We start from the raw sequence: 13,392 nt of genomic DNA on the forward strand, positions 1-13,392 counted from the left end.
GAAAGTGTCAAGAGCAATGGCCTTATTCCTTCTCCCTGGATTGGGGCCATTCCTCCGTACGAAGCATATATGAACCGGAAAAGGAGCAGGAATACAGGAGAGAGAAGATCCATCTTTCAACTTAGCAATACCTAAGTATTCGTCGAGTCAACTCTCTGATGCACTTGGAATCAGGAGTGTTGGGGATCATTTCCGATCTTGCAATATTAGTATATAGATATCTGGGGATACCACATCTTGGGAACAGTACTTGACTCTAAATATACCTCATACACATAGATAGAGGTTTTGTCTTTTGTTTTCTGGTGATTAAATCTAGGGCTTCACACATACGAGGCCAGCACTCTACCCTCTGCCCTCTCCTTAGGTTTTCTTTTCTTTTGAGGCAAGGCCTTGCTAAGTTGCCCAGGCTGGCCCTAAACTCACTATGAAGCTCAAGCTGGCTTTGAACTTGCACTCTTCCTGACTCATGCCCCTGGGTGACTGAGATAATAGAGGTTTGTATTACCAAACCCAACAACTGGAGATAATTTTATCGAGCAATTTAATACTTTTGTGCACGGAACTAAATTTCATGTTTTGGAATATTCTACTCTTTCTGATGTCATGCCAGTACTCAAAAGAAATTTCAGATGTTGGGGTATTTCAGGTCTCAGACTCTTAGACTAGGGATGCACAGACTATACCCGTCTCTTATTCGGTGTCCCTGTAAGTCATGACAACCCACACACTGGGTGTCTGGATGCTGCCCGTAAAATCCAAACCACCGCACTGGTTCTCAATGTTCCTAATGCTGTGTGACCCTTTAATACAGTTTCTCATGTTGCAGTGACCCCCCCCAACCATAAATTTATTTCATTGTTATTTCATAGCTGTAATTTTGCTACTTTTATGAACCATAATGTCAATATCTGATATGCAGAATATCTGATACACATCTCCCAAAGGAGTTTCAACCCACGGGTTGAGAACTGCGGCACCAGACAGTGACAGCGCTTGCCTTGCTAGAACTTTCTGGACTCCCTGTCTTCTGTCTGGGTATTTCAGCTCTCTCTCACCCTTCAGTGGGCTAATTGTCCCTGGAATAGAGTCACCCACCGGCTCAACACCCTGCTCTTCTCAAATGGCATACTAAATGAGCGAGCAACTCTCTGCATATACTTAGTTAAGCGCTCCAAAGCCAGACACACAAGGTTAAAAAAGGCCGAGCCCAATGTGAAAACAGGAAAATTAATCTGCCCATTGCCCAAAGCTAGTCCAACAAGAACAGGAGTAGTTTGCCCCCAAGCATCCAACACTGTGTTGTCCCTAGACAAGTCTGCCGAATCAATTAGCCTAATTAAATGAGGTGGAAAATTACTCCTACAAATAAGTTGCCATGAAAGGCGTCTTAATTTGGCCTAAGGGAAAGCAAACAGCTCTCGGCTCCTCTCGCCAGAGTCTATGAATGGGGATAATTGGCAATTTATGTGTGTGTGTTTTAAGGTCTTGGTACAAGTGTGTTTTTGTTGACAAGCAGTGGGGCTTTCTGCCGCATTTCTAATTAAGGGACAGAAGAACTGTGTGTGTTGGCAAACGTGTCACAAGTTGGCTGCAAGCATGGGGGCCTGCGACCCCATCCCACCCTCTGGCCAAGAGGAAGAACCTACAGGGGCCACACCCTCCAAATATCAGTCCCAACAGCCCACAACCTGTGTCTCTTTCCTGAGAGAGATTTCCCCAGCCAAGAGGACTCCAGAGTGGCCTGGAAAGACAGATAATGAACTTTTTAAAAAATGCATGGAAGTCAGGCAGTGGTGGGGCACTCCTTTAATCCCAGCACTCAGGAGGCAGAGGCAGGTGGATCTCCATGAGTTTGAGGCCATCCTGGTCTACAAGAGCTAGTTCCAGTACAGGCTCCAAAGCTACAGAGAAACCCTGTCCCCCAAAACAAACAAAACAAAATGCATTGGAAGTAGATGCTTTCCTATAGGAAGGTGATGGAATGTCCCCATAACACACAGTTGTGGGCTTGAGTTCTTGAGTGCTGTTAGTGACACTATTTGGGTAGGTATAGTCACTTTCTGATTCCCATGAGCCAAGAGTCATGAGTCATGACTGGCAAAGGTTTGCCATAGGTAGTGGTATTCTCGTGGTTATCAGCTACTTCAAACCCAATTCTGGCCTCTCCTTCCTGGTTGACATCCTATGTATCTCCCTACAAGTTTGAGCTCCCACAGACTGGGCTGTTCTGCTCCATCCCATCACCAAGCCTTATCAGGCAGCTGTGCTGTATCCTCTGGACCTAGAACCCACACAACTCCTTCCTTCCTTCTGCTGATGCTGTTGGTGCTTGGAAAGGTGACTGACACATTTACTAAATTTGTCAAGAAACTATGTCTGCTTGGGGGGAGGGTAGGCTCCGCCTTTCTCTGGACTGCACACCCATTCCTTACCAGCCCTATGTCTGCCTTACCATCTCCAGCACAGCCTGTAGGAGCACCTCAGGACGCATCAGTGAGGATGGCTTAGGATTCAGGAGTTTTTGTGCAATGGGACTCTGGGCTGGAGAAGAGGCCATGCAATAATTATGACCCGATTTTAAGGCCCAGAATCCATGTAAATAAAGGTGGAAGGAGAGTGCTGGCTCTACCAAGTTGTCCTGTGACTTCCACATGTATGCTGTGGCACGTATGATATACACACACAATAAAAAATTAACCCTGGTTTTCATCATTCCCTAGTATTCCTGATAAGGACATAGACTTCAAAGGGCCGTGAAGAACAAAATCCCCGCTATGCTAGGGTAATTTAAAAAAATTTAAAATAACCATGGGATGAGAACTTTTCCCTACAGGCTAGTCCTAGGTTGTCTGCTAAATCCAGACTGTATGGTGTCTTTGAAAGCAAGGAACTTCCTTCTGATGGGCAAGGCCAACATATTGTCTTAACCAGCCCTGTTTCCCCCCATTTTCCTGCTTGGTGCCCTCCTATACACCCCAGCCAGCCCTTAACTTTCGCTGTTTGTCATTTTCCTAATGAGCACATCTTGTCTTCATGCTGGGATCCTGGAGTCATACTCTCCTCCCTCTTGCTGGAGACAAGGGGATGACTAGCTAATGCATGAGACCTGGTTGGCTCAGTACACTTAAATGACACACATGTCTTCATATGTGGCTAAAAATCAGAAGGAAATTTATTTTAAATCAACTGTTTATATGAGCATTATTTCACCATGTATTGGTAAGGATAGCATATTCTTATCCTAATGCAATAGATATAATCATTTGTTCAACACAACACAATGCAAAGATATTTCCATTTAATATTTGCATGATGAAGAATGATTGCAAGAACATACTAAAAGTCTTGTGAGTTATGTTTTATAAATTATACTGTTAGGTCTCTGTAAGAGTAAAAACTTGCATGTGCCATAGAAACACTCCAATCCATGACACACAGTAGCCTTGAATCAGAGCACAGGTTTCAAGCCATGTTTGTTGAGATGCATGGTCAGGACATGTGCAGCACAAGCATGCTGTGTGGTGACAACCAAGGCTGCAGTGAAGTCACAAGATGCAGCTTGAGTGGACACAGACAGAAACACCTTGGATTCACCACACATTGGATTTTGCATATTTATATTTTTTCTACTCTTGTGATATTTTGTAAGCCCCACATTCAGGAATAAGACTCATTTAATTTTATTATTAGTGTGTTGGGGAGGGGTGGCCATGGTAGGGCCACCTCCATGTAAATGGAGATCTGCAATTGGATCTCTCCTTCTGCTGTGAGATCTGGGACTGGAACTCAGCTCACTAGACTTACAACAAGTCTGCGGACCCCCAGACCCTGAATTTCCTGTAAACAACTTGTTTTCCTGTATTTGCAGCTGCTCTGAGCACAAGACAGGGGAGTGGTTTCTGGTGGCTGCAGCTGAAAGATCCCAAGAGCTGGGGCGTGGCCAGAGCCCTATATAAGCTGCCCCCGAACACAATAAAGTTGGCATTCTTGGCATTCTTGTATTAAGAATGACCTGTGTCCCCATGTGCATATGTGTTTAAATCTCCAGGCCCTTGTCCGTTCTGTAGTGCATAAGTGAATAGCGCAAAGAGTGGGCGTGGCCTGTGCTTTAAAAACAAGTCCTTCACCTGCTGAGCAGTCTCAGCAGCCTGGAATCTACTGTTTCAAAAGTGTTGTGTTCAATGTCCTTTGTTTATGGCTAGAAACCAAATATGAGTGAGTACATCCCATGTTCCTCTTTTTGGGTCCGGCTTACCTCACTCAGGTTAGTGTTTTCTATTTCCATCCATTTGCATGCAAAATTCACAAAGCCTTGTTTTTTACTGCTGAGCAGTACTCTAATATGTATATATTCCATACTTTCTTCATCCATTCTTCCATTGAAGGGCATCTAGGTTGTTTCCAGGTTCTGGCTATTACAAACAATGCTGCTATGAACAGAGTCGAGCATATACTTTTGTTGTATAATAGGGCCTCTCTTGGGTATATTCCCAAGAGTGGCATTGCTGGGTCCAGGGGTAGGTTGATCCCGAATTTCCTGAGACACCGCCACACTGCTGCCTAGGCAGTTTGGATGCTCACCTTACTAGACCTGGAAGGAGGTGGGCGGTCCTTGGACTTCCCACAGGGCAGGGAACCCTGATTGCTCTTTGGGCTGATGAGGGAGGGGGACTTGATTGGGGGAGGGAAATGGGAGGCAGTGGTGGGGAAGAGACAGAAATCTTTAATAAATAAATAAATAAATAAATAAATACTCTTCCCCAGCAAAGAGCCCCAGATTGTCTATCCAATGCCAAATGCTTGGCCTTGAACACATATACATACAAGTGGCATTATACAGACTAATCAGTTTTAATGTCTGTGTTAAGGAATACACACATAAACACAAATGTATACACACACAATAACACACATATATGTGTAACAAACAAAGAAAAAGGGCATTATAGAGGGGGATGGAGAGAAAGACAGTAATTAAAGTAACTAAATTCTAATTTCAAAAAGATACAAAAGTTTAAACATCAATATTTTTGAGCCAAGCTTGATAGCACACACTTTTAATCCAAACAACCTGGAAGCAGAGACAGGATGATCTCTGGCAGTTCAAGGCCAGCCTGTTCTTCACAGTTAGTTCCAGGACAGCCAGGGCTCTTTAGAGAGACACTGTCTGAAAATACGTAGATAAATGATAGGTGATAGGTGATAGAGAGACAGGCAGACAGACAGACAGACATAACCAAATTCTATTTAAATTCAGTGTTTAACTAAAGCCAGTTCTTTACATAAATGCTGGGCAGTCTTGAAAGGAAGCTCCTTCACCAAGTGTTACCCTTTGAATAAATGTTCATCCTTTAAATGAGGTGCTGTCCTCTTCCTAGAAAGTCTGTCATTTAATGTAGGCCATTGTTCCAATAAAAACTTGATGTCATGCGAAAAAAAAAAAGCGTTGTGTTACTTATCCAGTATGATTATTCCAGTTCCATCTACTCACCTTTGAATTTCATTCTTCTCACATGTGACTAGAATTCCATGCATACGCACCACATCCATTACCCATCCGTCAGCTGATGGACATCTAGGTGGATTCCATTTCCTGGCTTTTGTGAGTGACCACGGATGAGCAGGCGTCTCTGTAGAGAATGAAAAGTTCTTTGGGCACAGGCCCAGGAAAGGTATAACTGGGTCATACTTAGTTGTTTAGCTTTTTGAGAGTTGGCAGCTACTAGGAGAGGAAGAGTCAGTTTTCTTAGGGGATGTGGCCTCTGCTGGAAGGCCAGATTCCCATCCACACACAGGAGTCACTCAGTGGACTCCGTGGGTCAGGAAAGAAGACACAGAAGGTTGGGAGGGAGACACGAGGGGAGCTGGGGAAGAGTTGGGGGATCATAGTTAGATGTGATAAAACACATTGTGTATATGTATAAAACACTCGAATAATAAAAATAGTTCAGTGCTATGCTGCCTGGCCTGCTGTTTCCTACAGGATTTGGGGTTGGGCTGCGCAGCTCAGGAGACATCATCTTACCTTCTATTCTACCGCAAGATCACTCCATCTTCTTTATGGGACCGGCATTGTGAAACCACCTGGACAAGTCCCTTATGCCTCGCACCTCAATGTGTCTCTTAACGTTCAAGTCACTTACTGTGGGATTGGTCTGGAGACTCACTGCAATAGTTCCTGCTAACTGAAAAGACAAAATGAGAACAGACATTTGGAAAACAAGCCTTCAGTCTGGCAAGTGCCCCTTTCCCTCAAAGCCACAGGGACTTAAAGGGGGCCAGATGTTGTCATTTTCACACCACAGAAAGGTCACATAAATGGATCCATAGGACAAGCTCCATTTTTCAATTTCCTTTTCCATAACTTAAATGATGGGCACATGGCCAGGATGTGGCAGGCGCTCTGGAGACTCTACTGTGGGATCTTCAGCGAGCCCCAGAGTGACAGAGATGGCCTGGGTGGACATCTTCAGCATGGAATGGCGTCCCTCCGGGTTGTTATATGCTCTGCGTCCTAAAAAAGCCTTAGTACTGCCTTTTTTTCTTTTTAAATCTCTTTATTGATGAAATTTCAGTGTGAAACCTGAACACACAGATGAGAAATTTTTCCTTTTAAACTCAAGAGGATCACAGCAGGTCAGAACTGGTTGTTACTCTTCAAAAGGAAATATTTCTTTTATTTTTAAGTGTGTGTGTGTGCATGCGTCAATGTATGTGTTTATATGTATGTGTGTATATGTATGAGTGTGTGTGTATGTAGGTATGCATGTGTATGTGTGTATGTGTATGAGTGTGTATGTATGTAGGTATGCATGTGTATGTGTGTATATGTTTGCATGTGTATGTGTGTATGTGCATATGTGTATGAGTGTATGTATGTGTGTGTGTTTGTGTGTGTGTTCAGTGCTTTAAGAGAGGAACTGCCTGCCATTCTCTTATTTCAGGGACTTAATAGAGACCCTGAGAAATGACCATTTTCACAGAGCTGGGGGGATATCTCAGTTAGAAAAATGCCTGCTTTAGAAGCACAGGGACTCGAGTCTGAGTTTTAGAACCCACAGAAGAAGAAGAAGAAGAAGAAGAAGAAGAAGAAGAAGAAGAAGAAGAAGAAGAAGAAGAAGAAGAAGAAGAAGAAGAAGAAGAAGAAGATGATGATGAGGTTGGTGGTTTATGTTTATAGCCCCAGCTCTAGGAGACAGAGACTGGAGATCCCAGGGTTCACTAGCCAACTGGTCTAGCCTGTTTGGTGAGTCCCAGGCCAGAGAGTGACTCTGTCTCAAACAAAAAAAGGGTAGATTGTCCTGAGAAATAACACCTAGATTATTTTCTGACCTCCACACATGCACAAGCGTACATGTATTCACACAAGCACACATGTACACAAGTACACGCATGAGTAGCATTCAGGGATCCCCTTTAACTTTTGTGTCTCTGCAAAGTACACACAACTCATTGGCTTGCGTTGGAGCCAAAGGTGAAGTGACCTTGTAGAGGTCCAGCAGGTAACAGCTTCGCTCCAGCCAGATCCTCCCTTCTCTTGGGGGGAAAAAAACAATAACAACAGCAAAAATAAAACCAAAATCACGTACTTATCCTGTGGTCAGATGAGAGAGAGAGAGAGAGAGAGAGAGAGAGAGAGAGAGAGAGAGAGAGAGAGAGAGAATGCCTGTGTCTACACATGGCTACATTAAGCACTGTATCATGCATCCTTATCCACCACACTGCAGGGTTAACCACATTGCCAAAGAAGAGGTGTGTTGTAGACACCTGGGCATCTTCAGACTCCATGTGTACACAAACATACATAGGTGAGTCTTCCTCCTTCTTGCAGATTCTACCTAAACGTTTTACCAATTCTGATACAAATACTCTTTTGCACTTCTCTCCCTTCCAGATTTTCTTTAAAGTCCCAAAACAAAGATTAATTTTTAAAAGCAACTTCATTCATAGGACCTAAGACTACTGTTTCCCATTTTCCTTCTTGCCTTGACATTTCTTGGATGTTTCCTACCAGAATTCCCCAGAAATACAGCACCATCCAGGATCCATGGCCAGGCATCTCAAGTGTTCCTTCTGGGTTATGTTATAAATTTTGGCTGAGATATCAACACATGTCAGCATGTTACTTTCAGTGACATGTTTGTCTTTTCTTTGTTAGCTTTGGTTCAAGGCTGTAAATCCATTTGTGAAAGCAGAATTTCCAGACCTAAGCGAAAGTCACCCGGCATGCTTAGCAGACTCAGAGACTTCTCTAGGGCTGACTCCCTCCTTCCATCCTCCCCCTGCTAACTCACACCCCACCCTATTCCTCTTCTTAGAAGTCAAAGTAAAAAGGATGTTTGGTGATCAAAGCGAATCCAACTGGCAGGGCATGAATGAATGCAAATGAGCATGCTCTTGGGTCTTTGCTTTCTATGGTTAGATCTTGATTTGATCCAATGCCTGTTGCCTCTGAAGGAATCACAGCTATTGCTTCTGTTTTACATCTGAGCTTCAGAATTCTCTTACTGTCTTTTCACTGGTAGCTGAAGAATGTACCCCAATATTTGGGGGAAAGGCACTGTTGATCCAGTCTTGCTATCCATGCCCACATTTTAACCCTCCACCGTCAAATCTCTCTTATCCTTCTTCATTACTGAAATTATCTTTGGTCTCTGATGTAGGCCTTTGAGGCACCCTGCGAACATTCCTGCAGAGAGATCTATGAGGTCCAAAGCCATTTTTCTTTCCCTAAATGGGCTCCTTCTCTGCTCAGCTTCCTCTGGCTTTAAGTGACTTCTTCTGACTGTGCTTTCAAAGTCCATGATAGAAAAATGAAATACCACAGGGTCCAGGTTAGTTTTTACTGCCAATCCGGCATACCCTAGAATCACCTGAGGAGAGAACCTCAACTGAAAAATTACCTCAACCAGACCAACCTGTGTCTGTGAGAGATTGCCTTGATGGATGTAAGAGGCCCATTGTAGGTGGCAAGTGGACCTGGGCAATAAAAGAAGGCTAGCAGAGTCAGGGATTAAACCAAGGAGTGAGTCAGTGAGCAGCTTCTTCCTCAGCTTCTGCTTTTGGTCCAGCTCTGACTTCCCTAAATGATGGGCGGTGACCCAGAAACATAAGCTAAACAAATGCTTTGTTTTGGTCAGAGTGTTCTTAATTGCAGGAGCTAACAGAAATGAGAACACCTGGTAACACAACCCAGACAGTTTGTAGGACATTTTTTTTAAAAAGTACAGGGAATTGCATATCCCCTCAAGGGCAGGTGAAGGTGGCCAGCAGACAGCCAGGTTACAAGTAACAAAACAAATATGGCTGCATCTTCCTCAGACAAAGAAAGAGCTTCTTGGATATTTGAACAAGCAATATGCTGTGTGTGTGTGCACCTTTTGTGAATGTGCAGGTGTACGTGGGGGTACAGACTATCTTGCACAGGTGTGTGTGGAGGTGAGAGGACAACCTTAGGTATTATTCCTTATATGCCATCCATGTCTTTATGTTGCTGGGATTGTTTTATTTTTAGACATATCTGTCATTGGCCTAGAACTCACCAAGAAGGCCGAGATGGTTGACAAGAAGCTCCAGGGACCACATGTTTCTGTCTCCCCAGCATTAAGATCCCAAGTATGTACCATGAGGGCCGGAATTGTTTTAGGTGAAATCTTGGAAGCAGACTCAGATTTCAAAGCAAGCAACTTATGGAGTGAGCCATTTTCCAGCCCCTTAAACAAATGATATTAATATACAGTGTGAATACACATTCTAGGCACCACCCTAAAACCTAACTACTTTAGATGGCTTCAGAAACTCGTTCACAAAAAAATAAAGGTTTACCACAAAAGTCTAGAGTTTGGGAAGACTGAAGAAATCTGCAGGAGGAAACCATCCAGGGCAGACAAAAGAGCCTTAACTAGAGAGTAGGGCCTGGGGCTTGGGATTCTGACCAGAATTGCTTGTGTGTGACAGGAAGTAGGACTACCTTCTCCCACCATTATAGCAAAATGCCTGACAGAGCAGCTAAAGGGGTATGGATTTATTTTGCCTCATGGTTTCAGGGGATTTCAACCCAATGTCAACTAGCAGGTACAGACCCAGCAGACATTATAATGCCTTTTACTGCTGATGAAATTAAAAAGTTATGGAAAGAAAATGAACTATGGCAAAGAGCTTGTGATGATTTTTGGGATAAATTAATAGCAATTATCCCAAAAGCGATAAAATTAACCTTATAAAGAGACCTACTTGGATTCTTCCCTGAATTGTATGTGATGCACCAATACCTGGAGCCCATACATTTTATACTGATGCAAATAAATCAGGAAAGGCAGGTTACAAATTAGAAGAATTAAGTAAGGTGGAACCAAGCCCTGATAATTCTGTCCAAAAGGCAGAATTATATACTATTCTCATGGTACTAAGGGATTTTAAAGAACCGCTCAATACAGTTACTGATTTGCAATATGCAGAAAGAGTTGTCTTGCATATGGAAACCACTGAATTTATACCAGAGACAGAATTGACTTCATTATTCATTCAGGTTCAAAACATAATCAGGAATAGGCTTTGCCCATATACATAACACACATCCAATCCCATATGTGTCTGCCAGGTCCTCTTGCTCAAGGTAATGTAGAAATTGACTGATTATCGACTGGAAGTGTGCTGAAGGCCTCAGAATTTCATAAGAAACATCATGTCAATAGCAAAGGTAGAGCTTTCTATTACATGGCAACAAGCTAAGGAGATTATAAAGAGATGTCCTATTGCTCTTTCTATAACCAAATACTGTTACCTGTAGGGAGTAACCTAAAAGGTACTTTAAAAATGAAATCTGGCAGGTGGATGTGTTCCACTTTATAGAATTTGGAAAATTAAAATATGTACGCCACACCATTGACACATATTCAGGTTTTCAAGGGGGAAACTGCCGTGAGCTTAGAAAAGACTGATTCAGTAATCACACATTTATTAGAAGTTGTGGCCATTATGGGTATACCTGCACAAATAAAGACAAATAATGGTCCAGCATATGTGTCTAAGAAAATGAAACCATTTTTTTGTTTATTATAATACAAAGCATATAACAGGTATACCACACAATCCTACAGGGCAGAGGGTTATAGAAAGATCTAATCAAACTATAAAGGATATGCTAAACATAATGCTTTATTAACCTTGAATTTTCTTAGCACTGAACAACAACAGCAGAGAGAGATTGGATAATAGAAAAAAAAAACTTCTGAATTAAATCAGTTGGTGTATTTCAAGGATGTGTTGACCTCACAATGGAAACCAGGAGATGTGCTACATTAGGAAAGGGCTTTTACTCTTGTTTCCACAGGAGAAGAAAAGCTATGAGTACCATCAAAATTAATAAAGATTTAGTTTGAAAAAGAGAAACCTCTTGAGAAAGAGAAATGACAGCTCATCCATAGAGATGACAATCATCCAGGAGGTAAGAAAACCTCATAAGGGTTGGGGCAGGATTCTGTTCTGGTCTTTGCAGGAAAATATTCATCTTCAAAGAATGGAGAGACCTTGAACATCTAGATGCCTAAAGATGAAAAGATGGCTATCCAGAAAGAATTAACAAACAAAGAGAAATCTGACTTATGATGCTGTATCATCTGCTTGGTAAAATTTGCTTACCTGAACATGTATACATCTCTTCTTAAATTAAAGCTGGCTTTGGAGTTGAGCAATGGCTATCCTTCTCTAAATCCAAGCATGTTGTTAAAAGAAAAAATAAGTATTTCTAGTATGGGACAGAAAAAAAAGATAGATTTTTCAGGAAATATTTTACTTTTCTCCATGCCCATTTTGTCTATATTGTATCTTTCATTGAATATATGTCGATATGAATAACATTTAAGTTTTCCACAACGAACAGCAGAGTTTCCTGCAGTAATCTTTGAAGTTTCCAGGAAGAAGATGTGACCCCACAGCAACACCTCCCCCTGACTGATATGACATCACGATACTGATAGCACTGCTAGGACAGCTGCTGACATGGTGCACCTTCTTACAACGTTCTGGCCAGAACTCCAACCCTATCGACTACTCAGAGGCCATTCGCAATTATACAAAACAGCAATCTTGAAACTTAACCATCATTCTACTTTTACAGGATCCCATAGAAAGAACATTGCCCCCATGACAGCTGAAAGCAATTCTAGAAGACGATGTCTCCTCTCCCAACAAAGTTTGTCCTCAGGGTTAGGGACACCATTGAGGGTTGATTATTACTTGTATAGGGTTGGGAATTGGAGTGAAATTATGTAGTCCCAGAGATCTCATAAAAAAGAGGGGAAACTGAATGGGATAATAGGATAATTACTCACACTAATAATAATAGTGAGTATTAGAGTGAATACGTGTGAGTTCTTATTTATGAAAAATTTATATTGGTATAGATTTTTATATATTGTTACAAGTTCAAATTATATTTGTTATATTGAATATGCTCCTATTTCTGTTTACAATATTTATACACCTATTTTGTCGGATTGTATGTATGCATGTTTCTACCTCTGTTTAAGATAGTTTGTATATTGATACAATTTTGAGATATATTTATCATATTGCATTATACATTTGTTTCTCTGATCAAGATACTTATACATTGTTTACATTTTGAGGTCATTGTCCTCATTTACTGCACAGTTGTTTAAAGATTGTTTTATATTCTGATATGAAGTCTTAATCTTTAAGTTATATAGGTATTAAGTGATATAGGTCAATAGTCAGTTTCATGTTTATTATACTTTTAGTCAGACTAATTGGGTTCTTTAGATACATAGGGATTGTATTCTGTGTAGATAGGTAATCTTTAACCACTTCAAAAATCTGTAGTACATGGCATTTTGATAACTTTTGATGTGTGACATCATTGATCCTGGCAGTACCGATCTATTCCTGAGAGAGTGTTGAGCACTGAAGACACTCCACTTGGAGTTTGTTTTCTTCTTGGAACAACTTGGCTTTGGGCAGGGAACTGCCCATGCCTCAGCCACTGACAAAGTGCATGATGTCCTGACTGTACAAGCAGGATACAAGAAAAATTCTGCCAAACCTTGCCAAGACAGGGTAAGATGGTTCTTAAATTTTTTCTGCCTCTGAAAATGGTCTGTCAGTTACTCTAGCCAAAGTTGGTTGCTTTAACATTTCAAATGAGACTTTGGGTTATTGCTTAGGTAGCCAGTTGTCTCTGTCATCTACTGCACATTTTGGAAGGTGCTTGATTGGATTTCCTTCCTACTCAAGTAATACTATCTTCCTTCTAAGGCCTTCCATGGGTTTGAAGATTAGATACTCATAGTTACCATCCTCTTATGATCTAGCCAAGCCATTTCCAATACAAAATTTATACTACTTCAGATAGAATGCTTATTAAAACCA

General features: G+C 41.7%; 1 long non-coding RNA gene across 1 annotated transcript in view; it reads right to left on the reverse strand.

Moving 5' to 3' along the window:
* Positions 1 to 4,953: 4,953 nt before the first annotated feature.
* Positions 4,954 to 13,392, reverse strand: part of LOC142853742 (uncharacterized) — a 31,981-nt gene continuing 23,542 nt past the window's right edge. Inside the window, exons 2-4 of the long non-coding RNA XR_012911247.1 lie at positions 6,029 to 6,188; positions 5,545 to 5,633; positions 4,954 to 5,421 (exon numbers count right to left, since the gene is read on the reverse strand). This is a non-coding gene — a long non-coding RNA (uncharacterized LOC142853742). The remainder of the gene's footprint in view (positions 5,422 to 5,544; positions 5,634 to 6,028; positions 6,189 to 13,392) is intronic.

This window comes from Microtus pennsylvanicus, chromosome 7 (assembly GCF_037038515.1).
Source record: "Microtus pennsylvanicus isolate mMicPen1 chromosome 7, mMicPen1.hap1, whole genome shotgun sequence".
Taxonomy (NCBI): Eukaryota; Metazoa; Chordata; class Mammalia; order Rodentia; family Cricetidae; genus Microtus; species Microtus pennsylvanicus.